General features: G+C 43.3%; 1 protein-coding gene across 10 annotated transcripts in view; it reads right to left on the bottom strand.

Moving 5' to 3' along the window:
- The window catches only part of ATP8A2 (ATPase phospholipid transporting 8A2), a 324329-nt gene that overhangs the window by 197242 nt on the left and 110184 nt on the right, over nt 1-16903 (bottom strand). The window lies entirely within an intron of this gene.

A 16903-nucleotide genomic window follows, 5' to 3' on the forward strand; every position in this document is an offset into this window, starting at 1 on the left:
CATGCTTCTACTTCTCAGAGGTCCAATATTGCTCTATTTGCAGTCCTTGTTTTGCCGATTTCATTTAATATTCTAATTTTCTGAGATTGTTAATTTGGAGTTTTCATCAGGTGAACACCATAAACATCACAATTGTAACAAATAAAGGCTTGACATATCTCGCTTTGCATGTCATGAGTCTATCTCATATATTAGTTTCACCTTTTAAGTTGAACTACTGAAATAAATGAACTTTTCCACAATATTCTAATTTTCTGAGTTTCACCTGTATCTGCTTCATACATGGAAAGTCCAAGACTCCATCTCTAGGTAGGGCTGAAACCCTTGAGAACTGCATCCAATTAGTGTAGATTGGGGGGAGGAGAGACTCAGCCTGCGGGGGGCAGCCCTCCAGGCCTCTCCATTTGGCCCAGGAACTCTTTACAGGTCACAACCCTTCTCCCTAGTCCATACCCCTTTACTGGCCCTCTTTATTTTTTTTGCACTGGTCCTTTTTGCAGTTTTACCCCTGCACACCCCCCCTCCCCATGAGACTTTAAATGCCCTAGGACTAATGCTGACTTAAAGGATAAGCAAGATTTCCAGCTGAGGATCTAGTAAGCCTAATGCACAACACAACACAGTCCTATAGGAATACACACAATCCCTTGGGGGAAATAAGATCATGTTTAAGCAACAGAAACTGAGCATGAACTTGATCCCCCCCCCCCCCCCCCGCTATTAGGATGGAAGTAAACAGTAGTAAAGACTTTACCTTCCTGCCCCCCCAAAAGAGGTTAACTGGCAACCCACTATGTAGTTATTAGTTCAATGTTAACAAAGGGGTGTCTATGTTTAAGAAAGCTTCGAAAGCGTGAGCCAGTTAATCTGTTTCCAGCATGTTTATTTTCATTCTCAGGACACATCTGGGTAAGACACAGTGTTTTGTCCAGTCAGCTACTGAAAGCTGCTGGAAGTGCTCCTTTAGAAGAGCTTTCAGGTGTTTTCTGCCATACTGAGGAAAGCATTTAGGCTAACTTATAAGCATGCTGCCTCGCTTGCCCTCAGGTTTCAAACTCATTTCTGCAATGCTGTGTTAAGGTCAACAAGGTCCTTGGACGACAACTGACAGAGCCCGCCCCCTTTCACAACAAAGGGACGTCCTCACCACAGGGTTTGTTTCTACAGTTATCAACTCTGTGCCTTCCATGCTAATCAGCAGTCCCAGAGCAAGCACTTACAGATACAATATGACTAAACAAAACCCCACAACCACATCAAAAACAACAACCGTAATAACAACACAGTGGAACAGCAAAAAAATAAAAATAAAAACAGCAGCTGTAAAAGGACTTAAGTTAACTATTTTAAATGCTTGGGGAAATAAGTAGGTGCAAGGTGAACCTTTCTTAAGAGGAAATTCCATAAATGGGGTGCCACCAGCAAAAAGGCTCTGTCCCAAATTGCCACCCGGATAGTGGGACCCCAGTACTTTCAGGATTGCCTGTCTCCTCATGAACAAACCCGGATCCTGGATTTGTCCTCTGAGACCCTTCACTCCATGAGCGGTCCGGAAGTTGGCAACACAAGCAGAGGACTTTTCAGTGGTGGCTCCTCACTTGTGAGATGCTGTCCCTAGAGAAGTTCACCTGGTTTATCACCAGGCCTTTTTTAGTGGGGCAAGATCTGCAAAACCTGTTTTATTTGAATACATGTGGGTTGTGTGTGGGTTGTTTTTTTAAATTTCTATTGATTGTGTTTATTGAAATTTGTTTTGAGTATCTGTATTGTGTCTGTAAGCTGCTTTGAATAAAGTGAGATATACAGAGAGAGAAATAGAGAGATAGATGATAGATAGATAGATAAAAATTTAAATTAAATTAAATTAAAGGAAGGGGAAGAAAAGCCATGAAGTAACTGACCTCATGAGGTAGGGAGAGAAACAGCAGCATGGTAAACTGGAGCTGCAGAGGTCAGTGCTAATTTGGGACCAAACCCACCAACTGGGTAAATTTTGTTTAATTCAAGGGGGGGGGGCGGGGGAGAGAATCTGCAGTATCCTTCAGCCCATGAAGGAATTGTTAGCGTAAAGGGACACAGCAGCTGGGGAAGGATTTAAGGACATGCACTGTTGACTTCTTCAGTGCTTTTGCTGAGCAAACAAACTCTCCCTGTTTAACCGCAAGTAATTAGCAACGGTCCTTGAGATACCATTTGCTGCTTATGGTTCACTAGCTAAGTCTTAGGGGAATGGAACTGGTTTGCTGCAATTGCAAGAATCCCAATCCAGAAAAAAAGGAGGGCAAGTCCCGAGGAAGGATTAGCTATTGTGCCTATTTCCCGAATTCTAGCAGATAAATGTATAAGAATTTGCGGTGATTCCGTGCCAGCCATGCAAGCACATTTCCCTCTCTGACGACTAGAGAAAGCGCAGTGTTAAAAAATAAATAACAATGGCCAGACCCAAAGCATTTTCACTCTTTTAGAGTACAATTGCCAAGTTTTTCATCTTCCCAGTAGGACCCCTGCACTTTTAGAAGCAGCCAGAAAGAATGAAATGTAGCAGGTGAAGTTGGTCACAGTTCCAAAATCCAGTGAAATTACTTTCCGGCTCACCAACCTTCTGCAGCCCCATCCAGGAAGCTATGTTTGATTCTACAAAATGCAAGAAGGAGGCTATCCATCAATTCAGCAAGAAGTTGCCTAGGATGGAATTCGTCTAGAAAGGCAGCCTACAACTTAAATAATATATAGGATGAATTCTAAAACATGAATAGTGTTTCAAAATATTTTAAGCTGCTAGAGAACCACTTAGAGCACAGGTGTACTTGTGGAAAATGTGGTGATCGTGTATGACAGCAACAAAAGGCAGCATCTTCTATTTCCTACTCAAAGAGGTGTTCAAAAAGTTGCACTTTCTTACCATGTAATGGTTCCTCTGCCGGAGGAATCAAGTCACAATTCCCAAGCATGTAATGCAATTGACTCGTAACTTGAGTGCATTTAACTTGCGCAATCGCAGCTTTGTGTGCTGGGTGGCCGGCCACCTGAAATCGCACAAAACAACGCACGCAAGGCAGAGTGCTTAAAAGCTCCTTCTGTGTCAGGTCTTCCTGCAGTGGAAAGAGCTTTTAAGCTCTCGGGCTTGCTTGCTTATTGGGCTCTGGGAACGTCCAGTGAGAGCTCTGGGGGAGCTCGCACTAGAGCCTTCCAGAGCCTGGAAAACAAGGTGGGGAGCTTAAAAGCTCTCCATCTTGGGGGGGGGGCAAGGCCCACTCAGTGCACCAGCTTCAGAAAGGTAGGAATGGTCACGCAGGGCTGGTTCCAGGCTTGTTCTGGTTATACACAATTTTGGCTTTAGGCACAATCCCTTGCAACATAACCCCCCATGCAAGTTGCGAGTCGACTGTACATGGGAATGCCTTCACAACCAGCCTGCATTCCATATATATAAGATAGAGGTGGTGTGTTAGCTCCAACATAATTGAGAGCCAGTGTAGCATAATGGTTAGAGTACTGGACTAGGACTTGGGAGACCGAGGTTTGAATGCCCACTCAGCCATGAAGCTCACTGGGTGACCTTGGGTCAGTCACCATCCTTTAGCCTAACCCAGCGGTTCTCAACCTGTGGGTCCCCAGATGTTGTTGGACTACAACTCCCATCATCCCTGAGCTCTGGCCTTGCTAGCTAGAGGTGATGGGAGTTGTAGGCTGGTCTAACCTATCTCACAGAGTTGCTGTGAGGATGAAATGGGAATGAGGAGAATAATAATTTCATTATTTATATGCCACCCTAGTCACTCTGAGTGTTTCTAAAATACTAAAAACACAATAAAGCACCAACCATTAAAAACTTCCATGTATACCACCTTGAGATCCTTTGAAAGAGAAAGGCATTATGTAAATGTAATACTGTAATAAAATAACAAAGAATAACTATCCAGGTATGGTCATTGGCAAGACTGGAAAACATAACAGAGGGTGGTTTTATCTGAAACTGTGAGGTTGGTTTGAGGTGTTCAAACTTGTGGGAGATCCCACAGCCTAGAAGGCTGCTTCCTGTTTCTACTAACTACAGAACGGTTAAAAACAGAACAATTTCTACCTGCAGCATGATAAACTTAACAGCAACTGAAACCTTTTTACTGGAGCACAGTAAGCCTAATAGTTAGTCTCGCTCTACACAAGGTACAACTCCAGCCTAAAAGCATGCTGGAGTTAACTATGTTAATTTTCTAATTCGCTATTTCCAAGAGATTACGAGCCTAGCCGCAAAGCTCCTGGCAATCATTAAAACATTGTTCACACAAAAGTCTGTTTACAGAAAAACAAACTTTCTGGCTCTGGTGACCTGTATAAATTTAATTCCATTCTCCAGAGTACTTCATGTTGATGAACAGTAGGCCACTTGTTATAAATCTTGGGAGTGCAGAGCATAATTTGTTGACAGGCAGAGAATTGGAATATTCTGAAGCAGAGCTCATGTGTGGTCTGCACTCAGAACCACATCCGGCAGTTCTGGAAGAAACCTTGTGATGGTTTGTTTGTATTTTATCACTTTCCAAAGCCCTTCAGAAAAAGCTCCATCTAATCAGTACAACTCAGCAACTGAATGAAAAAAAAAAACCCCTGACAGGTTGACATTCCATAGAACCAGAATTCAGGCCATTAAAAAGAAAAAGAAGAAACCTTGTGGGATATATTATAGAAGACAAATACTATATGCAGTTCTTAGGGTGTCCAAACAGAGGCATTGCAGCTTGCAGCTGCAAAACCAGTGACTGTGATCCCTCCCAGTTCCTCCTTTCTACCACAGCCACTTGCACTATTCCAATACCACTCCAGAATTATGGGATGTAAGGTGTCAAACTGCAGCTCAAGGGGGAAGAAACAAACAGAAGCAGATTCCAACCTCTGACTTTTAAACAGAGGCCTATCAAGCAGAAATCTACCAGGTTCAGCTTTGAACTATCACTCCCATCTACGCGCTGGGAAGTTGCACTCGTTCAATTTTTGCCTGTCGTGAAGCTTTGAAAAGACACCGAGCCTTTATCAGAAAGGGTTGGTGAATCTAGGGCAAGATGCAGCCAAGTGAGATGCTTTGAAATCCTACTGGTTTCAATAAGAGAATGTGAGCGCACATTTCTTCCTCTCCCACTGACAAAGGGTGGGCTTTGAGAGTGTTCAACTTTGGCTGAATTGGGGTCTACGTCAGTATAGTTGCCCTGCCCATGCTTGCTGCATCAGAGAAGAATACGAAGAGATCTTGGAGTGGACTGGCGCACAAAAAACGTGCACACATTTAATAAATCAATCAATCTTGGAGTGAAATAAATCCATGCAAGAGCCTATAAAAACACATCTTTGTAATAGCTGGTATGTTGTTGTTTTTTCCACTTTCCTTTCATTTGACTACTGCATCTCATAAAATTTGATGACTACATAACATTTCCAGAGAAAACAGTTTTGCTTTAGAGAAAAGTTGGACACCTTTCATATGCAAATTGCTCCGTTATGCATTCCCAGCATTCTTGCAGTTCAAGGGTTCAGCTAGCCTCTTAAGGAAAGCTGAGCAATTCAAGGGCAGGGGAGATCTATATACAGTCCCAGGTAGGGATAGGCAAATATGGACATTTCCATTTCTCATTTTTCTCATCTTCAGTTTCCCACATTTCCGCAGAAGTTGCCGATGTGCTCATGGAAAGTCATCAGCGAATTTCTCCAAATATAGCTGTGCAATTTCCATTAAGATACATGTTTCTGCAGAGTAATTTCCCCCTAATAAAATGCTATTTAATTTTTATTTTCGGTGATATGGGAATTATTAGACATACTTCACCCTAGAATGTGCATTTTTGTACATATTACTTGACTGGAGAAAGGCAAAATTTGGAGAACTACAATTTAAAAGGATGGCTGTATTCCAGGTCATGCATTCTTTGGGAAAATGCAAATGGGGTAGGTTTGCCTTTAAATTAGAAGTGAATTTCTCCTCCATCCCTAATCGTAGGCAGTGGTGCTTGGTGAGGTGAAGGGCAGGGCAGCTAACTGCAGATGGGGCTGGGGGTACATGGAACCAGAGGCCACAAAAGGCAGAGCACACTTCACGCAAAGACACATTTGACACATCCTGGCAGAGGACGCAGTGGGGGTGTGGAGTGCAAGCCTGGAGGATGGGTAGGGGCAGAAACAGAGGGCCTGAGCAATGGGGAGGGAGAGCTCTTCTGGGCTGCGCTGCAAGAAAAGAAACACTTTCCTCTCAATGCAGCACGGAAACCAAATGATCTCGTGACGGTTCCCTGGCTCTGCTTTAAACAAAAGCAACACAACCTGCCTGCCCCTTCAGCTGCTTCCTACTCAAGTCTCCCAAGTGGGGTGTGTTAAGTTGTGGGTGAACATATCAGACGACACAGCGATTCTTCAAACAGCTCTTGTTTATTCACAGGCCAGAACAGAACTGAACTGAACTGAAGGGTTCAGCCAGTCTGCTTATATAGAGCTCCACTAGAACGCAACAGTAACCATTTTCTGTAACTATCCAATCACTGAAATGTCACTTTCGATCCCTTATTTGCATATGTGGACCTGAACTATCTACAGTATCCCCCTGCTGGCCCAGGGTGAGAACTTCAGTACATAACAGGGTGTTGGCTAAGCACCTCCCTGCAGTGCATGCGACTGGCTGAAAACACCCTGAATTGAAAACACCCTCGGATTGGTCCGTGGGAATATTTCGAAGTAGTTGCAGGGCATTCCTTGTGGGTGTCAGGTCTGAAACAAACTGCTTTGTGTGGAGTGCAGCAAATAATTGTGTCCTGATTGGAAGCACCGAGCTGGTCTCAAGGAAAGAAGGATATTTGGAGAGAGAAGCTTAGCCAACTCCTTCAAGCATAGAAGGAAACATAGGATGCCATATTGACTACTGTGACTTGCTGCGAGCCAGTATTACTTGTGGTTTGGCCAGGCTCAGTCTAAATTCTAGGAAGCTAGACTCCTGCCTCTGCCAAGGGAACAGAACAATATTTAGCCAGGAATAAATTCTATTTATTAGTTAATGTAATCAAATGCCATGACATATTTATATTTAAATAGGGATTATATTTAGGAAACGGGAGGGGGGATATCCCATGTATCTGACAAAAGATTTTTTCCCCCTTGACATCTTATTTAATTCATTCAAGATTTTATCAACATGTACACTAACCAAGACATTGCTTAGCATTCCACTCAATGTGATGTCTTTGTCATTTTATTTTTAGAGACAGAAAAACAAATTGGCTGAATGATACACTAGTCCATTCACATTTTACTCTCTGCTATAAGGAGAAGACTAGGCTGATTCACAGACACTTAAGACTTCAATCTTTAAGTTTTTGGGAAAGTGCTATTCACCTCCATAGTTCTTACACCAGTGTAACCAAATAATGGATGCCCATTTGTATGGGCACTCAGGCAACCACAAAGGCCTTCCCTGGAGCTGACTCCCCAGCCCCTGTCCCTCCTGAAATTAGGCTGGAAAGCAGACTTCTAGCCAACAGAAGTCATTTTGGGATGTAACTCTTGAGATTTACGCCGGACAAGAGTGTAAACAGAGACTGAACATGGAGCCTGGCACACTTCCCTTGCGAAACTCTGCAAGCTATCCGTGCCTCCTGCAAAAGTCCTCCTCAGGCCTCTTTCTCTTGCCGGTAGCAGAGCGAAACACAGCGGTGAGAAGCAAAGTGCAGCACGTGTGGAATAAATCAGAGCAGACACAAGGCAGTCCTTATCTACTCTTGCCTTTAATCATGAAGAATAACATCATAAATTCAGACCTGGCGAGAACTGACACATTCTCCCTCTCGCATAGCGTTCGAGAGTCAGACTGAAACACTCAGAGTCAAACCCCTCCCTTAAGTGTTTCTAACCACGCCTCAGGAAAGAGACGTCACCAGAACTCTTTAACTCTGTGAGTTCTGAAACCATTAACAGTAACTTCACAATGCAATTATGCTGGAAAAGGCCTTCTATTGGCAGAGGCCCTGCTGATGGTCCCATCTATAACTACAGCTCACGCCACACTTTTAGCAAGGCTTTATTGATTATGGCTTCCCAATTGAAAAAGACCTTTCACTGAAGGTATGTCTGCCCCCCTTGTTGATACATGTCCATCACTGACTCAAGGCACATCAGTTCCACCTGACATTTAGGAATTTGTAAAGATAGTCAGCTGTCTTTATTGCTTTATTGTCTTTATTCAATTACTGCCAGGCTCCTCATGACAAGACATAGTTTCTGGGTTTATTGCAGTATTTTATTGCACTATTTCTTATTGTGAATGGTATGCAGCCCTGAGAAACTTGGCTGAAGGACAGCTTAAAAATGTAACAAATAATGCGATGAATTTTAAATGGCCGGCACTTTGTTCTGTTTTGCTTTTGCTGCCCAACTAAACTTTGCAGAGTTGGACAAGGTATAAAATCAAAAGATTATATATAATGGGACACCAAGTTCTGCATCGTCTTGACTGAACCTCTTTTGTCTTGCCAGTCAACGTCGATAATACCAAGCTAGATGGAACTCAGTATAAGCAGGGGTGAACTCTGATCTTTCAAATTTCACCAGCACCCTGTATGAGGCCAAACTTCCTCCTGCTTCCGTTCTGCTCAATTCACTACATCCTAGTTGTGATGCCCAGTGGCGCCCCCTAGGCTCGGCGTCCAGTGTGGCAGAACTGGTCACACTGCCCTAAATCTGCCTCTGGTATAAGGCAGCTTCCTGTGCCCCTAGACAGTGCTATGCATATCCCACACTAAGCAAGGATGGAATTTAGCAATGGGCTCAAAGCCCCCATAATGAGTTTTGGCAGTGAAGTCATCCCCTTTAAATAATTCAGGCTGCCTGTTCAAACTACAAGAGCAGAAATACCACCAACTGGGACTCAGGGATTCAATTGTGCATTGGACATGCAGATTTCCTATTGCAGAACATTGACTTTGGGGGAAATCCATGGTCTGGTGAGGCCAAAGAGCAGCTCTCCTGGCCCTGCATTTAATACAACAGCTATATAATCAGGGAAATTGGCCAGCGGACCTCATTTCTGGAGCTACTGCATCTGTACTTTTTCTGCCTCAGGCTTCCTTCAGGCCCTAATTAACCTTTGCTCATAAAGCAAGTCTGTATTCCAAAGCTGCTTAATGGCAATATATATAAGGTAGCCAATGATGTAGAAGGAACATAAGGCTCCACCCTGCAGAGGCATTGCTGAAACTACATTTATTAGGCTGCAAAATACAGCTCAAAATTGTGCTTCCAAATTTCCAGCCACTGTTCTTCCCAGCCAGAGACTCCACAACTTCTGTATATTAAACACAGCTGTAATTTGATTTAGGGTGCAAGGTACAATGAAGTCAGTTCTACTGAAACTAACTAGACATATATGAGAGTTAAGAGCCTTCAAGACCAGGATATTTAGTGCTGGGTTTCCTACAAAAAAAATGGGTGATAAGCTACAGCTGATTTTAACTGACCCTTTTACACATGGAAGAGTATAAAACCCCCAGTTTTTCTCACTGTTTTTCTTCCAAAACCAAAATCTCTGGAGTTTGCCTATAAAATTTTTGTTTAATAGTAAAAGCAATCAAATTCAGTAATCATATCATCATGGTATTCAAGTATTGCACCCTAATTGCAGAGGGTTGGACTAGATGACTCGTGAGCTCCCTTCCAACTCTACAATTTTAAGTCACAGAAGGACCACTGGTAGGAACCTCTCAGAATGGTACCCAATTTGTATTTAAGCATTCTCCTCCCACAATTGTAAGTAATGTATATAACAGCTCTTAGAACTGTCAGGACTCACTAGAGATAATATGGGCTAGACAAATTCATCTGTGGGTCACCTTCATATGTGTGTGCCCTGAATTAATCTGTTATTTTAATTTTTAAAAAACCCTACAAAAATGTGCATTGAAATATGTAGTTATAAATATTTTCCCTCTACAAACCTATGTTTAAAATGCATCTTGATATCCTCGCCCCATTTCATTACATTTGGAGAAATGCAAAATCTGATTGACAGCTACATTCTGATCCGAACATTACTTGTCTAGGATAAGGTCAGTTTCTAACGGAGTTCACAAAAATCAAATTCCTTACACATCCTTGGTTCAATAAGTTCTACTGCAGAGTGCAGAGCACCTTCACTAACTTAACTGAATTAACCAAGATGATATAAACAAACACACATATACACACACACTTCTATTATTACCGCTCTTCTAATTCTCAGAATATGTTGAAGCAAATATTGTGGGAAGATACTTCCAGATTGAAGATTTTTAATGCTGCCCACTCATTGTTCTCCCACTATAAGTAGGATAACTTTCCACGCTTAGGCAGATCTTCCACCATCTCAATAATGTTCACTTACCGTATTTTTCACTCCATAAGACACACCTGACCATAAGACGCACCTAGTTTTTAGAGGGGGAAAGCAAGAAAAATAATATTCTGCGCAGAGCATGTAAGCAGCTCTCGCTTTTCTTGCTTTAAAGCAAGCAAAGCGAGAGCCGCTTACATGGCTTCTCTCCTGCTTTGCACAGCTCTCACTTTGCTTGCCCATCCCTCCTCCCGCCTCGCTGTAAAAGAGGAGGAGGAGGAGACACCGGGACAGGTGCTTAGCTTGCTTTACAGTGAGGCGGGAAGAGGGATGGGCAAGCAAAGTGAGAGCTGTGGCTCTTGCTTTGCTTGCTTCGCTGAGAAGCCAGCAGAGCAAGAGCGATAGCTGTGCAGCGCCTCTTGCTCTGCTGGCTTCCCAGCAAAGCGGGATGAGGGTCAAAAGGGAGCCCTTACACGGAGCCCCTTCCGTCCCTCGGAGGGCAGCCCGTCTGTCCCCTCTCCCACCTCAGGGAAAAGCCAGCAAGAGCCGCACACACGCTCCACGCGGCTCTTTAAAGCGAGCGCTGAGCAGAGCCTCCCGCTTGCATTCGCTCCATAAGACGCACACACATTTCCCCTTACTTTTTAGGAGGGAAAAAGTGCATCTTATGGAGCGAAAAATATTGGACTTTTTAATTGAGTAAAAATGTGGCAATTCCACATTTAAACATCCAGTGTGGAAGTACCCAGAAATCATGCAAGCTTGCTCTACTGGCAAAATGAGATAAGTGGTGACATTTTACATCAGTGATGACCTCTGACTTCAGTCACTCAGGGGTGGGGAGCCTTTGGCCCTCCAGAAGGGAGATGGGAGTCCAACAACAACCGGAGGGGCGCAGGTTCCTCAACCCTAATTTATCTGCACACTTGATTAGAAATACAAACGTATTTGTTCAGTTTCAAAAAATACTCTGAAATTTTCAAGTTCCAGCCCTAGGCAAGCAAGCGGTGGGAATCACCTAATCAGTTCTGTTGGCGAAAACCCTGTGCAAGGACAACCACTTGTGCAATGGGGCTTTCTCCCTTCTCTCCTCCCCATGTACCCCATGAAATTGACTCTGAGAGTGGTCGGGAGAACTGCTGGGGGAGAGGGGGGGGAGATTCTTTTACAGCTGGCAAGCCAAAATGCTTGCTTTATTAGAACAACTGCCTTGGGTATTCTTCCCAAAGGCTACAATCTTTAGAGCAGTTATTCCAGAGTAACCCAGTCAAGACCAATGATTATATTTTGTTCCCATTTTTCTCCTCTGTAGAACACTCATCAAAAAACAAATAAGACAGAAATGGGATGGGGTAGGATTTGGTCCCCTGTCAGTTTACTGGATATGTCTGCCTTTCTGAAATGTTTTTATTAAAGTTTATCTAATAAACGTGATCTCTGCATCAATGATTGAAAAATAATTTTAATAAGATAAAAACACAAACCAGCCAATATCAAATAGCTGCCTTGAAATTAAACTACTTAAGTAATTTCCCCAAAGGCCAAAAGAAATAGGTTTAATATTTACTGAACCTATTAGTTCTCTCCACTGAGTTAATGCCACACTCTGTCTACCAAGTCATGACCACAAGGGCCTATGGAACCTGATAATATTAGCATCTTTACATATCTCAAATATCACAGATATGGCCATCAAATTCTAATTAGGAAAACAGTTTCTCTTTTTACATTCTTTCTCACCAGTCTCTACAAGAAATTAAGAAGATTTCCCCAAAGACAGCCCGGAATAGCAATCGAAAAAGTATTCTCGTTTTAAATAACTTTTCTTTTTTGCATTTAATGATGTAGCACAGAACACAGAATACGGACACCCAAAAGGCACAGGATTCTGAACTGCAAAGGATATCCCCTTGCAATAATGCTGTCAGGTTGCTTGAGTGAGCAGGACCAGCCTCACTGCCAAGGTTCTGCTCTTTAAGTGGCAAAAACACAATGTGTTGGGCGCTAACAACGTTTGCTTAATATATGTATGCCATGAAAAAAATCAATCAACACAGAGTCTTTGTTTCCCAGCAGATTTTATAAAATGCACACGTTCTTCATGCATTGAGTGGCGGGAGGGGGGGGGGAGAGATTGTTAAACCCTCGAAAACAGGTGCTGTGCCTGTAATTCATTCAGTGGGTACTCTCTTACTATACAGGCAAACAACAGATATTACAGCAGGCATACTGTGCTGTGTTTTTCAAAGCTGTTCGGGATTTTGGGGGGGGGGGATTTTTTAAAGCCTTTCATTCATCCAGCTCTTGTTGAAAGACCAACTTTTAAAAATTGCTCCTGACCTGAAATTGTGAGCCTCTGGACTATTTTATGGATTATACCTGGTGCAGCATATACAAACACCATTGCAACACCAAGCTGTGTGGGTGCATCTTTACTTTCTCTCTCTCTCTCTCTCTCTCTCTCTCTCTCTCTCTCTCTCTCACACACACACACACATATTGCTCTTATGAATAGATGCCCACTGCAGGTCACTGAAACATGGGCCACATTTGTCCATAACGCTAAGCCAAACCATGGTTTAGCAGGAATCCGCAAACATGCTGGCTTCTGCGGAGATTGCTGCTACTTTGTCCCCCCCCCCCCCCAGCACTTTCAGCTCAGTGTAACAGGTAAACCAATTTTTGGCTTAGTGTGTCATTGAAATCCAGCATTGTGGTTAACTTTGATAACCATGAACTGTAGCTAAGGTTTGCTTCTGTCTACAGATTGTGGTTAAGGAGAAGAATTCAGCCACAATTTCTGATTTGGATAACTTGTTGGCATCCGTCTGCCTCGAGAGACAAAGGAGGAGTGTGTCTTTGGAGATGACGTCAAACTGCTGGCAAGTTACAGAGCCTGCTGTGGCTGTAGAGACCAATACAGGAGAGACATGTTTTGTTGCAGCCGGGGCTGTTGCGCTGCTGCAGATACACCATGGTGTTTCTTCTCTCTGTGCTCCTCCTATTAGTCATTCCTCCTCTGATCACTGTTATGGATACACAACCTGACTTCCTGTCTCCAGGCACTGTGGTCGTCTGCATGACGAGATTGATGTTGTCAGCCTTCATGTCACGTTTGCAGACATCTTTGTATCACAGTTGGTCTGACACACTGGGCCAAAGCTTGGTCTAGCTGTGCACCATACTGAGCTAAAAAGACCGGAAAGGAACAAAGCAGCTGGGAGGCAGCACATTCACACGGTCCCAGCAGGCTATAGTTTGGCTTACCGTAACATGTGAAGACTTAGTACCTTGAAAATGAAGGATTTCCTGGTAATGAACCACACAACACTCATTCATGCAATGAGGAGTGAGGTGCCTACATAGTTTACAGCTAAAGAACTTTACCAAAGCGTTCTGTGTAAATGCTGTAGATAGGGATTCGGGGATCTAAGGCCCTCCAGGTGTTGCTGGACTTACAAGTCCCATCTGTTCCAGTCTACATGGCCAATGGTCCGGGATGATGGAGAATGCAGGCCAAGAACAATTTGGAGGGCCACAGGTCCCCTATCCTTGCTGTAGATCAGGGGTCGGCAACCTAAGGCCCATGGGCCACAAGCGGCCCATGGGGGTCGTTTAACTGGCCCATGAGCCACCCCCAAACTGAGTCGCCCGCTCAGTGAGTCCCCACGTGCTGCGCTAAACTGGCGCAGTGCAGTGCAGGGACTCATTTTCACGGTGCCAGAAATCGCATCTGAGCAGACGCCGGAATTTGCGGGGGCACGTGTGATCCAGCCCATGGAGAGATTTCCACTGGAGTGAACTGGCCCAGGCAAGGTAAACCTTGCCGACCTCTGCTGTAGATCATTGATAGGGTGGTAGGACCCTAGCACTAATACAACCATACAACTGGTGCCATCATGTAAGGGCCAGCACAGATTCTAAGTCTATGACTGGCACAGAGGCAGTGACCTGTGCTGCTGCTTCTACATTGCTTTGGGTACAGGTGTGACAAGGCTGCAGATCCAATCACACACTCCACCTCCCTTTCACGATGTCCCACAAGTCCACCTACTGGGTCCTGTGCCACATGACGTAACACAGTCTTGGGAGAGCACTGCGTCAGCCCTCCCTCCCTTCACATCCACAACAGCTTCCATCAGAGCCTAAAGTTGTATTACAGCCATCCACTTCTTTCCAGCTAGAGGAAGAGAGAGCTTCCCCAGATATTCCAGCATAGTCGCTCCTCTCTCACAAAGTGAAACTAACCTGTACAAAAGACCCAATTAATCTAGTAAGGGCAAGCCTTCACGGATATAAAGATCACATGCTTTTCTTCAGCAAGGGAAAGAAATAAGGTCAGTGTTTATTTTCTCAGACATCGCCATAAATTAACCTGTCCTGGCATATCAGATTTCTCACAGAAGCGTGGGCGCTTAGATCTCTAATGGAATTTATACAACGCCAGCTATTCATTTCTATTTATTTTCCACGATTGGTTTAGTAATTCAGCTTCCAGCAAAGGCTGGAAGTGATATTCCTCCTGGTTCTGTTTTATTCAGGAATAAACATATATGGCATTAGGCGAGTAATGCTACTGGGTAGAAATATTTTTAATTTTTTGGCTATATTTGATCAACAAATCCAAGCTAAAGCAAACAAAGTTGGAAGATGAATCATAGTAATGCCTTTGTCTCTGTATTTATTTCCCCTTTATTCAGTTTTGCAGTGATTGCCCACTATGGAAAACCTCCCCCCCCCCCCAATTTTTTTAAGAAAGAGAAAGAGAGAGAGAGAATGAGAACAAACTTTTGAACTGCAATTGGCTTTTTGGTCTAACTTAGGCCTAGGCACTATGTCCCCTTTCCCCATTTATCAACATAAACTGATTCAATGGCTTGCTGATGCTGAAGCTTATACTGCCATCTTGCAACAGAATCATATCAAACACTTTAGAACAAAAATAAGAATGGCGGCAGCTGAATAAGATATGCAAATACTTGCTTCCACACACACATATATATCCACCCATAGCTCACAGCTAAAAAATCCATTTATTTTGCTTCGTGAAATAAAATGGTAACTCAATAATACTCAAATTACCCAGTTCACTGTATACTTAAACTTAGAGGCCCAATTAGCCAGCAGCTGGAATTCAATCACCCTGCTTTTGCCTGCAATTTTAGACAATGATTTCAAGAGTGGAAAGGATTCTTTTTTTAAAAAATGTGGAAAGTTGTATATTTAATTTCACATTTGCACTGCTGACTTGCCGTACACATTATTGACTATCTAATTAACACTCTGAAAGTCTGTGTTTGTTCTTCCAAGAGAACTGGAGAGAGAGAGAGAGAGAGAGAGAGAGAGAGAGAGAGAGAGGGAGAGGAGGCTTCCACCCATTTAACCACACTACTCGCATTTCATCTGATTACTGGATACAGTTGTGCAACTTACTCATTAACCTGATGCCTCCGAGTCTCTGTATGATTAAGGAAAAACTAGAAATCTTCAAGCAATAAAAACTGACAGCGAAGTTGACCCCCAAATGTATTCTCTCTCCCAATTTTCCTAATTAGCCTCCTTTCCTTAGTCCCACTACTCTCTCTAATAATGGATCTCTGCTCAGCCTGGCTGGTGATTAAGATAACTACGCTCGGCCCCAGATGTTACAAGAACAGCCTAGCTGTCTCCCTCAGGATGAGAGCCCAGTTTGCACAAATGCTGAGCCTTAAAACCCGTTTCCTGCCGCCCCCCTCAGGTATTTATCCTGCCACTTTTTTTTTCCAGGCCACTGTCTTTGCATATTAAAATTATGGCACAGATTATAGAAAGGATGGAGGAGGAATCCCTCCCCCATTTGTCTCTTCTGTGCAGAACACATGATATCAGCATTAATGTGTTACTTGATATATAACAAGTTGTTAAGCTGGTAAGTAGCTTGGGTTTGTGAGGTTGGAAAAGAAAAGAGGACTGAAAGTGGGGGTGTGTGGAAATGGAGGCAGAGAAACTTGACTAATTTCACAAACCACAAATCATGATTAAAATAAATCAAAGCTTCCCCACTCCCTTAACCCCCCCCCCCCCATATTCAGAAAAGTTGATTGCATGAGCAAGAATAGGCCATGGGCAAACAACCAGAATTTAATCACAGGGCAACCAAGCATCTTATATATATATCCGTGTGTGTGTGTGTGTGTGTGTGTGTGTAAACAGTAGATCTTCAGGCAGACAGCCTGGAAGGAGGATCTTTCTCTTCCTCAAGCTCCTTCCCAAGGCCACTACCATGCACTTTCAGCTCCTTAAAAAGTGGCAGAGACACATAACAAGCAAATAAAAGATTACCATAAAAGAATGCAATGGAACTTCCCAAATCCCCACATTGTTCTTTCTTTTATCAGATCAAAATGATCAGACAACAGCAAAGGTTGCTAGGTTTATCGAGGGTGCAGTGAGATTAAGGGCCACTATCTGAACGATAATCTTGGTCACTGATTGCCCTTTTTACCCATTGCTGTCTTTTTTTATTTGTACATATTTTATTTGTATATATTGCTTGTTTTATGTTGCTATGGCCGTTGGCTAACG

Source organism: Podarcis pityusensis (assembly GCF_964106645.2).
Source record: "Podarcis pityusensis genome assembly, chromosome: 4".
NCBI lineage: Eukaryota > Metazoa > Chordata > Lepidosauria > Squamata > Lacertidae > Podarcis > Podarcis pityusensis.